Genomic DNA, 17,995 nt, shown 5'->3' with positions numbered 1-17,995 from the left:
CCATTAAAAATTTACGGGTGGGGCTGCAATGGGAAGATTCTTTAATGAAAATGCATGCCTTTTCATTAAAAAATCCTCCCATTGCAGCCCTACTCTTAAATTTTTAATGACTGGCGGAAAAATTTGACCCCGGATGGCCGTTCTATGACCCCATCTCATAAAACCTTGCCTAGGAAAAGGTTGTGTTTTCATACGGAAGTTTGCTAATTTTCTGACTATCTAATACTGAAAATAGGTTTTTTTTATCGGGTCAAAAAATTGTTCAAAGCAATTCGAACTGATAGTCAGGGATCTCCTATGTATGGGGAGTCTAATGCGCCAAGAATTGTTGTTATAGCTTGCCTAGGAAAAAAAGTAAAGTGTTCATACGTAATTTTAGACATTTTGTCCTTCTTGCAAAAATAGGTATTTTTATCTTTCGGAAGTTGTTCAAATCATTTCAAGCTATTAGTCTGAGGTACACCTTGTAAAATATTGTCAGTTCTGAAAAAGAGGATCTCTGAAGCCTGGATTGACGTGGACAAAACCAGCCTGAGTCCTCGTTCAGGTAGGAAATAGAGTAAAAATTCCTGTTAAAAAAATGCTGAAGAACGGAAGCCGCGTTAGTGAGAGCAAATTAAACAAAAATCTTTGATTTAGCTGCTGAAGGTAATGTATGTGATATTCAGTAAGCGGAAATTTGTCCAAAAAATAGTGTAAGAATTGCGGTGATTAGCGGTGAAAAAATTTTTTTCGCCGCAAAACGCCCGCATCTTTGCTATGAAGACTAAGAAAGCGTTGAATTTTTGTAAGATTTACCATTCTTAGTAGCGGGTAAAAAAATTCACCGCTAAGAATCGCAAATCTTACCAAAATTCAATGCTAAATTCACCGCAAATCTTACAAAAATTCACCGCTTTCACCGCATTCATAGCTAAAAATGTGGGTGCTTTGCGGTAGTTTTTTTTTCATGGCTATTCACAGCAATTCTTACATTTTTGTTCGGCAAAACTTCGATCCGGGCAGCTCCTTAGTCTTACATCATTTTGGGCGTAACTTTGGGGGGGGGGGGGGGGTAGTACAATCTAAATATTCCCTCATTACCCCTCATGTTTTGTCATTAAAAAAGCGCATTAAAAATTGGAAAGCTTGATTCGGCTTTATACGGAGCCATACTAAGATTTGCATTTTTTTCGGAGTTTTGGATCCAGCGAAAAAAGCTTTCACCGTTATGCCCCCATAGACAATTACCCGCAACTCTTACATCAGTTTTGGGGGTAATGGGGTGTGATTTCAACTCGGGATATATGGAACGATCCATACATGGTCCGTCATTGTCATAAAATGTACCAACTGAAACATTTCAAAATTTGACGTCATTCTCTTACAAGGGATCTTTTCGTCATGAGCTGGGTGATGTTCCAATAGATAATCAGGCGGGTAGAACCAACAACCTTCCGATTTTGGAAATTATATATATTGCAAAGGTCCTATCAAGACATTCCAAGATCTATCATAAAAACTTAGCTTGAACTTTTTAACCAATAAATCATTTTGTTTTGACATGTCGAAACATCTGTAGTTTCTTTTTCCAATTGTTCCTCCCTTTCCGCAAAACTCAACTCAGCAATTCATTAGACAAATGTGGTTGGTCTCGGATAGTATTTTTGGAGCTATTTGATTTCTTGCACAAATCGTGCAAGAAAACCATCCGATCTTGGCTGGGTAAGATCTTGCAAAGGCACCTCATGTTTTGTCACAATCATCAAGATCTTGTAGGTCCTGGAAACATCTATCAAGTGCCGTTTCCCAAGTTGTTCATTTGTAAAATCATCTTACGAAGACGTTGTTGCTTATCCTTTCTTACGTGAATCCCCCATGATTATATTTTGTTATCAAAATTTTTGTAACAAGAAAATCATACTTGCAATCCTACTTTGAACCGGAAATTTTCTTTCACACAATGTCCATAAAGTGTTTCATTCTTTATGATATCCTGGATATCGTGCAGCGCTCATATATGATTTCCCGGTAGTAACAGGACGCGTTTTTATCAAACAACAAAAAAATCATTTCTGCGACTTTCAGTGTTTAAAATTTTTGTTCACCCCCCAAGACATAATTGTAGTGAGCATCGAACTAAGGAACGTACTCAAAGTTTCAACCAAAGCATACCAAAATCGTGGTTATAATGGGAAAACCAGTATTGCAATTTACTTGGCCTTTTCTTGCATTAGCAAAAACAAAGCAATCCTGAATACTTTTTTCAAATGCTTACACGTTTTTTACACGCAATTATAGTTAATAATTACTTTTGAATTTTGTAATGCTCTGTTTTCATTGATAGTCAGTTATGTTACTAATCTTTATGCTGTCCATGGTAAGTTTTTATATCAAACTAATGCCAGTGCTCTAACTGTACTATTATACTTTTATAATTAATGACTTTTTTGTAAAATCTTTTTTCTGGTTTGTTTTTTTCTCTTTTCACTTCAGAAAATTCTGACTTCTTTATTTTTACACTTGATCATTGTTTACTTAACAAACATTTTCCCGTAATTCTTTCTGTCACCTGATCCAAAGAGAATTTTGTACGAGACATGAAAATCTGAAGTGTCTCTTGTTTTACAAAATAAATCGGAGCTGTTAGTATTGAATACAAAAACTCACTAAGATTTTAAAAAAACGAACAAGCGTATAAGTCACAAAAGATAGCTATGAACTGAAGTGACTGGCTTTAATTGACACTATGTTGAAAAAAATTTTCGCAAAACTGAAAAAATTCGATGATCATTATAGAAAACAATTAGTGCCAAAGTCATAGAAAGCACTAGTTTTGAACAAAAATGATTAAATCAATAAAGTTAACCCATACTAGCAGCCTCAGAGACCTGTCCCCAGTGAGATTAAATGATAAGAAATCAAGAGGAACAATAAATACCTGCAGAACTCAAAAGTTAACTCAAAATTTTTGAGAAAAAGTAGTGTCAAAGTAATGAAAATCACTAGCTATTATCTCAAGCCGTTAATTAGATTTCTTATGCTTCAACAAGTCAGACCTGTCCGTGATGATACTAAGTGATAGCAAAACAGATAATTTTAAAAAGGCGGCAAATCTAAAATTCACTAACATTTTGTGACAACAAATAGTGACAAAGTCATAAAATGTTTTAGCTACCCCTTAATGAGTTCAAGCAAAGACAAATATTCACAATTAGAACACATATGTACCATCTTAAGAGCACTGAAGGAGAGGGAACTCTGAAAACAGAAGTCAAATTGACGCACCTGAAAAAAAATGCATCTCAAAAACCGCCAAATTGTTCAAACACCATTGTCTCACTCAGCTTTAAAAGTATTTTGGAAAAAGTAACACCTGAATCCTACTCGATTTTTTGCTCCCTTCACTATTTCAGTGTGACCAAATCACCACTGACGCGAAAAAGCTGAAAAAAGCATGAACAGATCTTGAAAAAAGACAGCGCACCAACACAATTCAAATTCTTTGAATTGTAAAATAAACACGATGTCCCCAATAATAGCCGCCAGCGCTTGGCGGCTATTAAAAAACCGGCTATTCTCATCTCATGCTATTCGCGGCTATTCCCGTCTCATGGTGGTCCTGCTGGACCAGGTTCCAATTTTTTGCATATTTGAAGAATGGTTATCTTCCAAGATCTTCTTGCGCAACCTTTCAAGAATCTTGCAAGATCTGGCAAGATAACCATTGACCTGGGTAAATCAACATTATAAATTTCTATAATGAGCAAAAAGTAATTGGGTCTTTCCTGCTACAGGCCCCAGCCTCCCAACCTCCAATATAATTGTTATAGCATGCTTCAATGTGGAGTTATAACTTCTTGGGGGCTATATTGTGAAAGACCCAAAATTTTGACAATGCGTAAGGAAGGTCTTGCATTTAATTATTACCGATATTTTTTGACCTTGGTGTATATTGTTCATATTCGCGTCGATACATTTTCCAGGTATTAACTGATGGCCATATTGATGTAGACATAGTCAATTTGACAATTGACATGTGATTGACGCTAATATTTTTCCACTAATATGGACTTTGCTCTTTCTCCCTTTCAATTGATGCTTTTGTTCTTTCCCATTATAGCCGCCCCGGACTGAGGAATTTAGCCAAAACCATGTAAGATTAGCAGCAACTAGCGTTGACAAGTCGGAAAATTCACCGCAATTTTCTTACATAATTTTGCGTTGAATGCGTTGAATTTAAAGGCAAAAATTCAACGCATTCAACGCAAAATTATGTAAGAAATGGCGGTGAATTTTCCAACTTGTCAACGCTAGTTGCCGCTGATCTTACATATTTTGCGTTGAATTTAGCGTAGATCTTACATATTTAGCGTTGAATTTAGCGTAGATCTTATATAATTAGCGTTGAATTTAGCGTAGATCTTACATATTTTTGCGTTGAATTTAGCGTTGATCTTACAAAAAATCAAAGCGTCCACTTAAACTATTAACCTCCAGTTGCGTATGGGACTCGAACTGCTGACCTCCTGTTTGCTTGTCGCCTCTTCTATCATTGTGCCACAGTACCTTGGTTTCACTAAGAGCCGCAATTCTTTTAAAGCGTAGATCTTACATATTTTGCGTTGAATTTAGCGTAGATCTTAAATATTTTGCGTTGATTTTGCGTAGTATTTAACTTAGCATATTCAACGCATTTACCATGTGAGGCGTACTGGGAAAAATTTAATTTTTTTAAAAGTTTTGAAAAAAAAATAGAATTCCTAAAATGGTCTGAAATGGTTTTTTGCACCGCAAGAGAGCACTCAAAGGTTATTTTGTGAGAAAACTTGTTACACTTGTGAGAAAAACGCTAAATATGTAAGATCTACGCCAAAATTCAACGCAAAATTATGTAAGAAAAGCGTTGAATGCGTTGAATTTGTGTAAGATCAACCCTAAAATTCAACGCTAATTATATAAGATCTACGTCAAAATTCAACGCAAAATTTTGTAAGATTAGCGCTGAATGCGTTGAATTTATGTAAGATCAATGGTAAATTCAAGGCTAAATATGTAAATTCTACGCTAAAACTCAACGCTAAATATGTAAGATCTACGCCAAAATTCAACGCAAAATTATATAAGATAAGCGCTGAATGCGTTGAATTTATGTCAGATCAACGCTAAATATGTAAGGTCTACGCTTAAATTCAACGCTAAATATGTAAGATCTACGCCAAAATTCAACGCAAAATTTTGTAAGATTAGCGCTGAATGCGTTGAATTTATGTAAGATCAATGGTAAATTCGACGCTAAATATGTAAGATCTACGCTAAAATTCAACGCTAAATATGTAGGATTTACGCCAAAATTCAACGCAAAATTATGTAAGATAAGCGCTGAATGCGTTGAATTTATGTCAGATCAACGCTAAATATGTAAGGTCTACGCTAAAATTCAACTCTAAATATGTAAGATCTACGCCAAAATTCAACAGAAAATTATGTAAGATTAGCGTTGAATGCGTTGAATTTATGTAAGATCAACGCTAACTTTCAACGCTACTTATGTAAGATCTACGCCAAAATTCAACGCAAAGTTATGTAAGATTAGCGTTGAATGCGTTGATTTTATGTAAGATCAACGCTAAAATTCAACACTAAATATGTAAGATCTACGCCAAAATTCAACGCATAATTATGTAAGATTGGCGTTGAATGCGTTGAATTTATGTAAGATCTACGCTAAATTCAACGCTTAATATGACGATCTACGCTAAAATTCAACGCTAAATATGTAAGATCTACGCCAAAATTCAACGCAAAATTATGTAAGATTAGCGTTGAATGCGTTTAATTTATGTAAGATCTACGCTAAATTCAACGCTAAATATATAAGATCTACGCTAAAATTCAACGCTAAATATGTAAGATCTACGCCAAAATTTCAACGCAAAATTATGTTAGATTAGCGTTGAATGCGTTGAGCGTAGATCTTACATAAATTCTACGCATTCAACGCCAGTCTTACATAATTTTGCGTTTTTTAGCGTTGACACCTCCACCCGGGCCTCCATTGGTATATTTACCTTGATGGGGGCTAGAGGGGGCAGCTAGGGTAAGTTATTTAACCTAGCTGAGAAATCTTCGGTTTTGAATTATTAGAAACTATCGGTATCGTCGTTTTTTTCTTGCGAAAAACGACGAAATCGCCCATGATTTTTTCTTCGGTATCGTCAGCAGCTAAAACAGCTGACTAGAGATGCAAGGGGGGACGGCAATGGCAATTTCTGCAACGTGATTTTTGATGTAAGTTTACAACGGGGTGGGACAATGACATAAAAGGAAAATTTTTTGACCAAGCGCGCCACCCTTGTTTTTTTCGCCGAAATATAATATTTGAAAAATATTTATGGTACCTCATAAGGCAGGGTCTAAAAAATTTCTGTTGATTCTTTGTCTGTAATGAGTGGGAAATGTGAAACATGTCTACTGAGTGAAAATAAAATAGTAGGAAACACTTTTTTGAAAAATGAAATTTTGGTCTCATAGAAATTTTGGTGATAAATTTTGTTTTTCTTTGAAAAATGGCATCTAAAAGGTTTTTTGTTGATTTTTTGTCTCCGTTGAGTATGAAATGCTGTGAAACATGTTTTGTGAGTGAAAAAAATGGTCGGAAACAAATTGTTGAAGCTCAAGCTTCAATATTTCAACGATTCTTAATTTGACTTTTCCATGATTTGATTTATAACTTTAGCTTATATGTTTCCATGCTAATTTACCGCTGAAACCAATTTCTACGAACTCACTATTGTCAAATCGATCTTATAAGCAAGTTGATCAACATTGGTGTCCCCGAAACAACGAACTGCAACTAAAATTTCTGAGATGAAACTAAAATTGTAAAGACATTGAAAAAAAATTGACGTAAAGACCGGGAGTACCTTTGAATTCTATTCAATATCGAATTTCTGTATTCACTTAACTCAATGTTTTTTTATGTTAGAACAATTAAGATATGCAACTACAACCCATCAACGAATTCGATAATAGAGAGAGGAAAAATTCAAAATTCCCAAAAAGGAAGGAGAACAGAAAAAATGCAGAAATAGCATAACCAAATACAAATTCCAAAAAGTGAAGGAAAATAGTCTCAGAATATGACAAGAGAAGGATTGTTTGCCAGCAACAATTTTTTGAAGTTCCATCTTTCTAACAAAGAACAAAGTAACAAAACTAAAAAGCTCTTAATCCGAAGTAAACTATATCTATATAAACCTTTTTACTAATATATTTATATACCTAATATCATATTTATAAACAAAAAAAAATTCTCCACGCGTCTTTGTTATCATTGAAAAAATTTTATTGTGCAAATAAGCCTAAAAGAAGCATCATAACTTCTTGCAAAAACCATTGCTTTTTTAGAAAACAGTTTAATAGCTGTAGATGCGTGTACATCGTTTTCTGATTTGAAGTAGATAGTGTTCAGTCACGTACATACACATAAAAAAATAACAACACAATAAAACTTGTTTCTTATCGTAGATAGATATCGAAGTTTCGGAATTTTCAATCTCTACAAAATGTAAAACCTGAAAGAACAGGACAATTACAGTCAAACATTTTCTACTTCAGAGGGCACATTAAAGACCAGACAAAGCTTCGGAATTAGGTTATTCGTTGCAGAGAAGATTTAAACGTCAAGTAGTAACCCCACGTATCAAAAGTCGGTAAAAAAATTTTTTTGACTTTAATTTTTCTTAAAGGAATTGATTTTCTCTGACTACCTGCAAATTCCAACAGACCCAACCAAGTTCAGGACAAAAGAAACTCAGACCATACTTTCACTAATATCACAACACCATAAAAGCAAACTGGGGTCTCAGATATTTTTTGCTCTTTTAACATATCACCATAGCAATTGAGTTTTCTTTCGAAAAAAGTAAAATTAATCCATGATCAGCCTTTAGGCTGACAATTAAAAGAACTCTGCATTACGCTGCATACAGATTGGAGAAAACTAAACACAAAGCAAACCATGGAAGTAGAAAGAGCATAGTTTTGCCAACCTCAAGTAACACTGAAAACTCTTGCGCGCAACAATACAGGGGCTATCTTTGATAGTGCTGTTTAAATTTGCTAAGAAATTGAAACTATTCAAAATCGCAAACTAATTAAGCACTAAGCAAGAAAAACCTGAACAATTCCAAACAACAATGGCACGAAAAACAAAGAAAGGACGTTGATCCAACAAATCATGAGACGTGAGGTTGATTGGGGCTCAGCAGTTAACTTTCTTGAGGAACAGTATCAGACCAATGCTGTTGACGTTCTTCAACTCACGTATGACACCGTGATGGAACATAAGGCAAGCTTGGACAAGCTTTTCCATAATATCTCCGAGTTTACCCTTAAAACTAACGAGAACACCACACTTGCCGAACGCTCAGGTGAACGCACAACGACATTGCTGAAATGGAAGAAAATTAAAAACGGTTTGTCTAAATCAAGGATGAACACAGTTCGTTCTTCAGGAGACAATCTTGTTACAAAAACAATGTATGCGCCTTCGTAGAAATCATATCAAACAGATACACAATGCACAATGAAAATTCAGCCCAAAATCACATGGAGATACAATTTACGCAACAGACATAATTCCTCTAACAACTCGCGAGATTCATCATCAGATAGAATTCTGCACAATGCAATCATTATATCACATCAACAAAATTCATGCCCGACCTTGACCGATAGAAACAATACCAGTTGTCCTGTCTCAAATTAAATCGGACTCAGCAATGATAGATATCAATCATTGAATTTTCGAAATGAGACCGACCATTCTTCATCTGACAGTCAGCAAAAAAACGGCAGAGATGCAGTTGTGTCGATTACGTTTTGCAAGCGTAACATTGGACAAACTATAGAAAATCAGCAAACAACAGCACGGGACTTAGTAATCAACAAACAGATTGGAAACGGAACAGTTTACAGCAGGGATCTTCTCGAAAAAATGTTGAGCAGACCTCCAATAGTGAAACTAAAGATTCAAACGAAGGAAACGAACCTCCTCAATTTTCCGAACGAACCCAGAAAAATCAACATAATGAGCAATTTGAAACAAATTGGCATAATCAATTTACTGAACCTTTTCGGTTTGTGAAATCCAACAAAAATAATCAAGACCCGGAAAAAACATCAATAGTAAATCATCCAGCAAAATTTAAAAGCCATCAGCTTCCAGACAAACAACTCACAAATTCAAAAGCGCTGATAGCACAAAGGCATTACAAATTTTCCCTCACAGGACAGCTGCGTCGACAGTGACAGTGACAGCGATAAAGAGACTAGACAACGAAACGCTTTGCGTGCAAAGGTTACCTCAAAAGAACCAAGCATCCAAACAACAAATTATTGGGGGTAGCACAACTCACCAACAGACAACACAAAAAGAGAATTGCCTAACAAATTCACGAACTCTTGCATCGAATAAACAGAAACAAACAAGGGATAAAAACATTTTCTCACCCGAGAATCGGAATCAACCTCGTTACAATGAGAATAACATGTTAACACAGACAAACTGCAGCCCTCCAACAATATAAGTAGACACATCTGACACGGAAATACAAATAACGTCTCGCCGCAACCAGTCTCATGCAATACACGAAATCAGAGAGAACAGTATGGTGAGATACGAAGACAGCTCCAATATCAGACAACCCACAGTTCTCTACCTATCTGCTGCACAACTACCTGAAAATCACACGACCAATTCAACCAACGAACATTTTTGCGATCTGTATTTTACACAAAATCAGAGAAAACCACACATAAACATCATTTTGTCAAAGACACCACTGATTACATACAATGGAGACCCCCTCAAACGGCACGAGTGTTATTGTTATTTCAAATCAACAATACATGATAATGTGTCATTTTGGGACGCACAGAAATCACCTATCTCCAACACGCTTTCACAGATTGCGCAAAGGAAAGCGTTTTTGGATACTGAAACAATGGTGAATTTTACCACGATGCAATAACCGAACTCAAGAGATGATTTTGAAGACCACAAACTGTTTTTGCAGCATATCTTGACAAAATGGAACGCTGGCCCAAGCCTTCGACAGACAACCCAGACAGCTTCATTTCTTTTGCAGCTTTTCTCAGATAATTAGTACAGACTTTTTTTCTTCACGAGTTTACACCGGACATGCAATCATCCGCCGTTCTCAGAGTAGCCAAAGAAAAACTCCTGCAATGATAGTAAAGTGGAACGAAAATGTCATCCGCAAAGAACTTGTTAACCCAAATATGATTAGATTCAAAGATTGGATAGACAAGCATGCCAAAGCTTGCGAAGATATGCCACGCACTTTTAACAAATACTCATTCTATGAGAGAACACACCAACGTGGAAAGACGCAAGAACAAAAGATCAACTCCAGAAAGAAATGTCCGCTTTGTTCACAGAGCCGATATTAAACAAATTGTCAAAAATTTTTTTAGTGAAACGTGTACGACAGACAGCAGACACTGCGACAACTGCAATAATGCCCTAATTGTCTTTCTGAACATCCAAAAGACAATGCAACAGTAAATACAGATGCCAGGTAGATAATTGTAACGGTTTTCATCACTGAACAATGCACCGTAACAATTTCAACGCAACATATCCAAGTAATCAAGGACAAATTCAATCAACATCTGAATACGACAGAATTGAGATAACAGTTCAATTTCACAAACAACAGTTCTTCGTGGAAAAAAAATTGAGCAGCATTAACCCCAACCACAATCACCAAACTAGACAACATGGTAACAATAGTTACAACCGGCAACGCAGCAGAAGCCTACACAAAAGCAACAACAACAACAACAGCAACAACAACAACTACCACAACAACAGCAGAATCAAGAGCACCAGCAACAACAACCCAAATGGTGAACACAACAATAGTAACAGCTACAACAGACATAACTGGAACTTCTATTACGGGCATTCACATCAAGTGCCCAATACATCCAATGTTTAGCAACAGCAGCCGAATTCAGAAATATTTAATCAGCAATATCAGTCCTCAAGAGACCAAAAGTCGCAAAGTTTCTCAGGCAGCAATAACCGAAACCAGAACTACACTTGCATTATTAACCAGCCGAGCATTTGGGTCCACTCACTTGTTCAGCTCCAAGCAATACTGGTGAACGTGTTTTCGGTGACAGTCTCCATCGAAACTTACGCTCTACTTGACAGTGGAATTGACAATACGCAAATCACCAAGACAATTGCAGACGCTTTAGGAATTCGCGATAGGAAAACTGTTACAATCCCCGTAGCATCACTGTACCAAGAACACACGATAGAAACAACAAAAATTTTTCTTGGGATTGGAGCCGTCGACAGACCTATCATTAATTTACCGGTGTTTGCGACTTCTACCACAGATTTTCAATTGCCGACGGTGCCAAATCAGATGCTCAACAGCGTTTGTATGGATTTTGGTCATTTAAGTGGTATCAATTTGCCGCAAATCAGAGACAACAGATTGGGTATTCTGATAGGAGCCGATGCTTTTACAGAAACAGTTCTACTCAAGTACACAGTCGGACCACCGGGAACACCGCACGGAGTGCTCACACAATTACGATGGACAATAACAGGACCAGTCCCAAACAAGTATAGACAAATCACTGAGAAGAGCCAATGCAATCGTAACATAACCTTGTGCAACAGGGTTAAGTCAGAAGATATGATATTGGACCAAGACATGCTACAATTTTTTTCGACCTGTGAAGGAACAAGCACAACAAAAACACAACTTACCACAATAAACCAAGAAGACAAGAAAGCAATTCAAATTTTCGAGGATACAGTAAAACATAACGGAGAGAAGTAAGAGATTGGACTACCCTGGAAACTTAACATACAATTACCTAACAAATACTTTCTAGCAAAAGCCTAACTACGATCATTGGAAAACTGCCTCAATGAAGACAAACATTTAGCCGACACTTACAACAGCCTAATACAGAACGACATTGTTAAAGGTTACGTTGAGGAGACGAACCGAGAACCTACCTCAACATGCAACCAATTGAGGTATCTTCCTCATCATCCAGTATAGCACAAACCGAAGAAACCCAATCGTCTTGTAACAAACGCAGGATCTTTTTACAAAGGTCATTAATTGAGAAAGCGCTTCTAACTGGACCAGATCTTCTCTGCAATTTGTTGGACTCCTACTACGCGTTCGACAATTTGCAATAGCAGCTACTGGAGATATAGAAGCCATGTTTATGCAGATAGCGGAACAGAAAGAAAATCAAGAGGCATTACGGTTTCTATGGTACAAAAACAACGTCGAAGCAATATACAAATACAAGGGACTCATATTTGGTGCAACCTTCTCGCCCTCTTTTGCTATCTATGTACCTCAGAAATGTGCCACTGTTAATCACCACTTATCACTTGGAGCCAGTCAATCAATAATGAATAACTTTTACTTGGACGATTTCTCGCAGACTTTCAAAACAACAGACGAACCTGTCGAACAGACAACATGCATCAAAAGAACATTACAAAAGGAGGATTCAACGTAACGAATTTCTTCAGCATAGATTCGAGTTTTCCTTTTATCGACAACACTGACGGAGATACAGCGTTGACACAACGAGTTCTGGGACAGATGTGGGATGTCAAAAACGACACCTTCATATTTAGGAAATCCATTTTAGACTTCAAAATTGAACGATTACAACAAAGACAACTCTTATCAATAGCAACTTTGCTTTTCTACCCATTGGGGATGAAAACGCCATTTGCAATACAAATTTTAAGCAGTCATTAAAGAAGGCAAGAAATGGGCGAAGTAGTACCAGTCGAATTTCATATTGACCTGCAGAAATGGATTTACCGATTCAACAGCATGCCAGATATTACAACAAAACGATGCCTTGAAACAGGACCAACGACTAGTCAACAGCTTCATGTCTTTACAAATCCATCAATTATAGCAACCTCAGCCGTTATTTGCATGAGATCTACAACTACTGAAGGAAATGTGATTGTGAACTATGTCATTAGCAAATCCAGAGTAGCCCCCATAAAGCAAACAAGTGCACCAAAACTTGATTTAGAACTAGCCACAATAGGAGCTGAACTAGCTGGATTTGTAGCCGCAGCAATGACAATGAATTTTTCCTCAGTTCACTTCTCAATGGATAGTACTGCAACATTAGGATGGATAAACTCAGACAAACGACAAAAAGTTTTCGTAGCTAACCGTGACAACAAAATTTTGCATAATTCTAGAGTAGAGGAATGGAAACATATTCCCGTCAAGTCCAACCCAAAGCGGACAACAGTTGCAACCAAGGGATGCATTTCTTCAGTTCGATCCAGTTTTGGATGAAAATGGAGTTTTGCGAGCCAAAGAAAGGCTGAGACAAGCGCCAATAGCTTGGAATCAAAAGCACCCCACAATACTGGACATCAAAGACCATGTCACTCAGTTAATTGTTCAGGGCGTTCACACTAACTGCTGTCAATACATGGGAACGGAGTTTGTCAGAGCGCACCTGCAACAGACATTTTTAATAATCGGTCTTCAAAGGTTCCTAAGAAGACTTAGCCGGACATGTTTCATATGCCGCCGATGGAGAGCTCAGAATATTACGCCAATGATGTCTGATCTTCCGCTCTTTTGTTTTCTGACGCCGAAAAACAGTACCCATTCATAATTGTAGGATAAGATTATTTTGGACCTTTCTATATTGAGGATAATACTCGCAAGCTTGAAAAAACAGGAACTCTGCATTTTAACGTGTTCAGTAACCCGTGCAGTGCACTTTGAAGTTTTTCATTGTCTAGACACTGACCGTTGTTTTATTGCAATTAGACGTTTCGTATCAAGGAGAGGATACCCAGAGATTATTATCTCCCACAAAGCAAAAAAATTGACAGCATCCAAAAAAGTCATGAATTTGGATAATATCAGTATTGAGAACTATATTGCTCAACAATTACCGCAGCAAAACATAGTTTGGAAAATGAATCCACCGCTTTCTCCCCATTTCGGAGGTTTCGTGGGGAAGAATAATTCAAACATCAAACATCATAGAGAACTCTTCTGGTAATCTTAGGAAGTCAGCAAGTGAAAGCTGAAACTTTCCAAAAAATTCTGACAGAAACGGAGCGCCTCCTAAACTCCCGCCTCATTTTTCTGATAACAACGACGAAGAAGCCAAGACACCCAACCACTTAATTCTTAAGCGACCACATCTAGCCTTAGCCCCCCTCACAGCGAAATTGAAAACTTTCATGAAGAAAGATTTCAACTATACTCAAACTCTTTAGGACCACTTCTGGAAGACTTCAAAGAGAGTACAGATTAGAAATAATAAACAGAAAAAAATGGAGCGAGCAGTCAAAACACAAGGAGCGTAGCAACAAACCCAAAATAACTCCAAAGTTTTTGTTAGAATTGTCCCCAAATGTTTCACTTATTCATCTCCTGACAACCAGTCATTCAACATTCAATAAAATTATTAATCCTTTTCTCTCGTTGTGTGGAAGGATTGTGCATTTTGTCAAAAAAATTCAAATAAACTTTTAGATGTCAAGCCACCGCGAGATAGCGAATTGCAACCCAGAACAACATCAGGAGCCAAATATATCAAACCGATCCATTAAAAATCAAGTAACCAGCAGCTCACAAGATTCCCTAACAAACAATGCAGATTACAATGGAAAGAGAAGATCAACAATTGCAAAAGAGATTACAAGTCACAAACTCAATGTATTTTACATTACTTTTAATTTATCGCCAGAGTGATCAGTTTTAGCCCTAATATTAAAGCGCGCCCTCCTCTTGTCGCGGAGTGTTGAAGCTCAAGATTCGATATTTCAGCGACTCTTAGTCGTCTGTTTGCGTGATTTGATTTCTAACTTTAGCTCATATATTTCCATGCTAATTTACCGCTGAAGCCAAAGTTTGTGATTTCAATATTATCAGATCAATCTTAGAGTTGGTCAACACAAATTTTTCGGATGTTGAATTTTGGGGCCAAAAGTAAACACCATTATGCATCTCACCTCACACACACACAAACTCAGTCCCAAACAAGTATAGACAAATCACTGAGAAGAGCCAGTGCAATCATAACATCACCTTGTTTAACAGGGTTAAGTCAGAAGAGATGATATTGGACCAAGACATGCTACAATTATTTAGAACCTGTGAAGGAACGATCACAACAAAAACATCACTTAACACAATAAACCAAGAAGACAAGAAAGCACTACAGATTTTCGCGGATAAAGTAAAACATAACGGAGAGAAGTATGACATTGGAATACCCTGGAAACATAACAGACAATTAACTAACATTTAGTTTCTGGCAAAAGCCCAACTGGGATCATTGGAAAACTGACTCAATGGAGACAAATTTTTAGCCGACACTTACAACAGCCTAATACAGAACGACATTGTTAAAGGTTAGGTTGAGGAGACGAATCAAGAACCTACCCCAACATGCAACCAATTGAGGTATCTTCCTCATCATCCAGTATAGCACAAACCGATGAAACCCAATTGTCTTGTAACAAACGCAGGATCTTTTTACAAAGGTCATTAATTGAGAAAGCGCTTCTAACTGGACCAGATCTTCTCTGCAATTTGTTGGACTCCTACTACGCTTTCGACAGTTTGAAATAGCAGTTACTGGAGATATAGAAGCCATGTTTATGCAGATAGCGGTACAGAAAGAAGATCAAGAGGCATTAAGGTTCCTATGGTACAAAAACAACTCCGAAACAATATACAAATATATGCGACTCATATTTGGTGCAACCTGCTCGCCTTCTTGTTCTATCTATGTACCTCAGAAATGTGCCATCGATATTCACCAATTATCACCTGAAGCCAGACAATCAATAATGAATAATTTTTACATGGACGATTTCTCACGGAGTTCCAAAAAACAGACGAAGCTATCGAACAGACAATATGCATCAAAGAAACATTACAAAAAAAGGATTTAACTTAACTAAATTCTTCAGCAACGATTCGAGTTTTCCTTCAATTGACAACACTGACGGAGATACAGCGTTGACACAACGAGTTCTGGGACAGATGTGGATGTCAAAAAAGACACCTTCATATCTAGGAAACCCAATTTAGACTTCAAAATGAACGATTCTTATCAATAGCAGCTTCGCTTTTTGACCCATTGAAGATGATAATGCCATTTGCAATACGGATTTCAAGCAGTCATTAAACAAGGCAAGAAATGGGACGAAAGAGTACCAGCCGAATTTCATTTTGACCTGCAGAAATGGATTTACGAAATCAACAGCATGCCAGATATTACAACAAAACGATGCCTTGTAACAGGACCAACGACTAGTCAACAGCTTCATGTGTTTACAAATTCATCAAATATAGCAACCTCAGCCGTTATTTACATGAGATCTACAACTACTGAAGGAAATGTGATTGTGAACCATGTCATTAGCAAATCCAGAGTAGCCCCCATTAAAGCAAACAAGAGCACCAAAACTTTAATTAGAGGCAGCCACAATGGGAGCTGAATTGGCTAGATTTGTAGCCGCAGAAATAACAATGAATTTTTCCTCAGTTCACTTCTGGACGAATAGTACTGCAAGATTAGGACGGATGAACTCAGACAAACGACAAAAAGTTTCCGTAGCTAACCGTGACAACAAAATTTTGGATAATTCTAGAGTAAAGGAATGGAAACATATACCCGGAAAGTCCAACCTTGCCGACCATGGAACCAGAGGTTTGAAATCATCAGAGCTCGAAGAGAAGTGGCTACAAGGACCAAGATTTTTTTTCAAGACCCTGAACACAGGAATTTTGATCAAACAAAGTTTTTAACAACGACAAATCTAGTATTACCTAAGTTTATGAACCCTGTCAAAGAACCAACGAAATTTTCAACTTGGAAACGATTGCTCGGAAGGACAACAACCGCGTACAAAGCAACAAGCATTTTGCGAAAAAGAGATACAATAAGCAGTTAGAATGAAGCTCAAAATTACCTGATAAAGGTTTTGCAACAAAACACTTCTAGAAAAACAATTAATAGAACGCAAAACGGACAACAGCTGGAACCAAGGGATGCATTTCTTCAGTTCGATCCAGTTTTGGATGAAAATGGAGTTTTGCGAGCCAAAGGAAGGCTGAGACATGCGCCAATAGCTTGGAATCAAAAGCACCCCACAATACTGGACATCAAAGACCATGTCACACATCCTAAGAAGACTTAGCCGGACATGTTCATATGCCGCCGATGGAGAGCTCAGAATATTACGCCAATGATCTCTGATCTTCCGCTCTTTTGTTTTGCTGACGCCGAAAAACAGTAGCCATTCATAATTGTAGGATAAGATTATTTTGGACCTTTCTATATTGAGGATAATACTTGCAAGCTTGAAAAAACAGGACATCTGCATCTTAACGTGTTTAGTAAACCGTGCAGTGCACTTGGAAATTTGCCATAGTCTAGACACTGACAGTTGTTCACTTGCAATTAGACGTTTCGTATCAAGGAGAGGATACCCAGCGATAATAATCTCCGACAACGGAAAAAAAATTGACAGCATCGAAAAAGGTCATGAATTTGGATAATATCAGTATTGACAACTCCTATATTGCTCAACAATTACCGCAGCAAAACATGGTTTGGAAAATGAATCCACCGCTTGCTCCAGACTTCGGAGGTTTCGTGGGGAAGAATAATTCAAACATCAAACATCAAAAAGAACTCTTCTGGTAATCTTAGGAAGTCAACAAGTGAAAGCTGAAACTTTCCAAACAATTGTGGCAGAAACGGTACGCTTCTTAAACTCCCGACTCATTCTTCTCATAGCAACGACGAAGAAGCCATGACACCCAACCACTTCATTCCTAATCGACCACATCTAGCCTTAGCCCCCTCACAGCGAAATTGAAAACTTTCATGAAGAAAGATTTCAACTATACTCAAACGCTTTAGG

The 17,995-nt window shown here is 37.3% G+C and overlaps 1 protein-coding gene across 1 annotated transcript in view; it reads right to left on the bottom strand.

Annotated features, from left to right (window-relative positions):
• LOC142349472 (uncharacterized) overlaps positions 1–17,995 on the bottom strand; it is a 51,457-nt gene that overhangs the window by 21,096 nt on the left and 12,366 nt on the right. The gene's annotated exons all lie outside the window — the stretch shown is intronic.

This window comes from Convolutriloba macropyga, chromosome 11 (assembly GCF_964194025.1).
Source record: "Convolutriloba macropyga chromosome 11, txConMacr16.3, whole genome shotgun sequence".
NCBI classification, from domain to species: Eukaryota; Metazoa; Xenacoelomorpha; order Acoela; family Convolutidae; genus Convolutriloba; species Convolutriloba macropyga.
This window is presented reverse-complemented; position numbering and strand designations above follow the sequence as displayed.